Consider the following 4,016-nt stretch of genomic DNA (forward strand, 5'->3'; position numbering starts at 1 on the left):
AGAGAACCATAGCAACACACGAGTAAATCTTCATAACCGTAGAACACGCAAATTCTCAAGTAGTGGTTTAAACCACCATAACCCTTCTGGGATCCACCTACACATAACAACTCAATCCGCACTCATCCTGAGTGGCCTTGTATCACGAGACCATGCTGTCTCAAATCCCACCAACCTTTTCATACCCTCTTTGTGCGCATGCTCGCCTCCTCAACTGATGTACCCATTCCGATAACTCTCCTACGAATCCGAAGTTATTTTCTCTCTTTCCCCCAAATGTTATACTACAAGCCGAAGATATCATAGAACATTCCAAGCCTCCTTTCATAATCCACTGCAAAAGCTCTATTCTTAACCATACTTATGGACTCGAAATCCTTAGACACCACACTTTAACCTTTGACTCCACTAGGACTGTTATTGAGAGTCACCCACTCTGACTTGGTCCCGAATATAATCAAACCCAAGAATCTTCTAGCACATGAACACCCTCTCGACGAAGCACCTAGCCACATCACTTTCCTTGGAACCCGCATCTATACAAAGCATAAATCCTGAACCTCCCCCAAAGCCTGAACACGATCCAATAAGGCCAACCGTAGCACATCTTCATCAAATCCCTTGCCTCAAATGACTACTTATGTTTTTTTACCTTAGTTGTAATAACTCACCAATATACTGATAACCCGAGATGTCACAAATAGACGACTATGCAATCCAACCGTAGGCAGCGGGACTCTTCCACTTAGCTTGAAGCCACTATTACACCACTCTAGAGCCTACTAAGATTCTTTATCTCTTATTGACATGACCTTGCTCAATCAAACCGCCAAATTCCTCAAAATCCTTCCATTAGCAGGTCACAAACACTCTGAATCTCTAGCAACATTCGCTTATTCGACCTCTTACTAGATAGTAAGTGAAATCCTTCGCAGACGCTTCGCCAACCACGCGACCACTGACCTGCTCACAGGAGATAACCCACCTGTGGAAATTACCTACTGAGATCTTCCAACGTCGCTGCACGGGGTACAATCACTAGGACACCAATAACCCATCCTGGGCCCGTGCTCATCCAGCAGCTGCATAAATCCATTCACTTCTCGTGGATATCAACTAAATGTGCGATAATATCTTCCTATCTAAAGTCATGTTGTATCCTTCTTCATATCAAGCAAATCCTTTCCGTCATATCCAATCTCCTACCGTATACCAGCTAACATTTCGAATTGAGCCCGTAGACCCAATCACCGTCCACTGAAATTCCCAAATCATTCCAAACATCCCTCAAGGTGTGCAGTTATCCTACCACTAAACCGATACGCTTCTCTGCCACTCTCCCACTTTGGCCAAACCCTCTTCTTTAAGAAACTATTCGATTTCCGCCTTTTACACCTGGCTTCTTTAAAAATTTAACCACCACATGACACTTCCCACTTGTCCTTCCTCATCCCTTGCTGCCCAGTTGTCGCTTTAATTTAATCCCTATCTCTGCAACATTTGAATCAACATATCACTACTAACTTTAAATCTCTCCGAAGATCATCTTTATCGAGCAATCAACACTAAAAATACCGGGTCAATCCTGAACCACCGCACCCCGCAATCTTTAACAACAACTACTTCAATGTTGTCTCACAATATCCTGCTCCGAAGGCGAATTGTAGAAAACCATAACACCGACAAACTTAACATATTCAATTGAGGACGACGACACCACGTCACAAATGAAAATTCCACTACACTTGAAAACACTGAGTCTCGTTACTCCCTCAACCCAACCTGAACATTCATAGTCCGATTGCCCTTCCTCTACCGAAAATAAAATACCGAATCTCTGAATCATGAACTGAGTAGATCTCCTTTCAAGTTGTTCCCTGCCCGAACACATAGGCAAATATCCTACCATCACGTCAATATTGCGCGATAACCGTTAATGAGCATCGTATCAACCTCTGCATAGCCTCAAAGCTCTTAGTAGTGCAGCTACCGAGCTGAAGTGACCGAATATCCTTCCGCAAGGCGACGACAATAACCCAATTAACTATGCCGGGAGAACATCCCGCACCACATTTATAGTATCATTACAATTCCTTAGTTCCCAATTTGATAACAAGCGCTTCACGTCGCGTAGGATTGAATTGGAAGGAAATAAGGGCATAAGACTCAAAAGAATCAAACAGCACGATGAGGAATCAAGTAGGGAAGTTCTCCTAACAGCCCTGTAGCCTTTCGAAGATAAGTACAGACGTCTCCGTACCGATCTGCAAGACTCTACTAGACTTGCTCATGACATATGAGACCTAAGGGAACCTAATGCTCTGATACCATGTTGTCACGACCCAAAATCCTCTAAGGGTCGTGATGGCACCGGACACCACTGTCAGGCAAGCCAACACCCAGAAGTTAATTAAATTCCCATTTTTAGAATTTATTGAAATCATTCCTTTGATACATTAAACCATAAATAATGAAATTTAGTGAAATAAGATGATGTTTAACAAACTTAATATTTAATAATCCCATAAGCATCCCAGAACCCAGTGTCACAAGTGCATGGGCTATTCCTAGGAAATCAAATGAAGTATAATAGCTGTCCGCGATACAAATTGGACAGAAGGTAGATACTATACACTAAAAGAAACTATGCCGGCTGCGGGTCACCTCGAGAGATGCAGCTCACCTAAGTCTCTGTATCATCCATGCTGCTAGGCCCATTAGGCCGCTAGAGGTACATATGCCTGTGCAACAAAAATGCACAGCAAGTGTAGCATGAGTACAAAAACAACGAGTACTAAGTAAGTATCTCGTCTAATCTCGAAGAAGTAGAGATGAGAGGTCGACTTCGACACTTACTAGTGGTCCAATAACAATATAAAAATAATATAATAAATCGAGGCTTCACATATAAAGGGCTGTAACTCAATAGCATGAGGCAAGTAAACAGTTCTTCCTTTTATAGGAAATTCCCAAATTCATTTTCCTCATGTATACATTTATCTCAGGCCAGGGAGTAACAAATATCAACATTTACTGAATTCCAAGGCAAGTAATACAAGCACGCGCAAGTCATGCCGAGGTCGTACGACCCGATCCAACTAATATTTAAATTGTACACTGCTAGAGGGCCGAATGGCGCGAACCATAGATGCATCTATTTAATCTACCGACGCGTTCGGCTCGTTCCACAATAGATAAACACATTCAAAAAGTCAATTCAAGAATTCATCAAGGAGCAATTATTCAGAAAAAGGCAAGCTTCTTTTTTAAAAGTCAAGAAATGATGTCTAGCCTTTTAGAAATTTATTTATACATTCGATATATTTTAAGCATGTTTAAATTGACAACAAGATTGTAAATATTACAAGTAAAGCATGCTTTTGGGCCCTAGACTACTCGGACTTAAGCATAATAGTAGCTACGCACGGATTCTCATCACCTCGTGCGTACGTAGCCCCCCACAAATAGGAGAACACATCCAATTAATTCACCTATGGAGACAATTCCCTCTTACAAGGTTAGAAAGGAGACTCACCTCGCTCTGAAGTTCCAGAGCCGACATTCCACGCCCTTCCAAAGGCTCAAATTAATGCACAATGTTCCAAAGCTAGCCAATAATTATGTAAACCCATCAATACATGTTCAATTACTCACAATAATCCAATTTATAACAATTCCTAACCCCGATCGAAAAGTTGAAAAAAAGCCCTCGGACCCACGTGCCCGGATTTCGAAATTTTTCGAAGATAAAGTTTATCCATAACCTCATGAACTCAAATATGTAATTTACTCTTGATTTCATGTCCAAAATCGTGGTCAAAATCCGAAAGTATCAATTTTCTTGGTTTTCCCCTCAACTCCAAGTTTCTACTAATTTCATGCTAAAATCTATACAAAATCAATGTATAACTCAAAACTAACATAAACCACTTACCTCATGCTTGGTGGTGAAATGGAACCTCAAAGTTGCTCCAAAATCGGCTCCAATGGAAGAAATGGGGTTGAAATGAACCCAA

Source organism: Nicotiana sylvestris, chromosome 12 (genome assembly GCF_000393655.2).
Source record: "Nicotiana sylvestris chromosome 12, ASM39365v2, whole genome shotgun sequence".
NCBI classification, from domain to species: domain Eukaryota; kingdom Viridiplantae; phylum Streptophyta; class Magnoliopsida; order Solanales; family Solanaceae; genus Nicotiana; species Nicotiana sylvestris.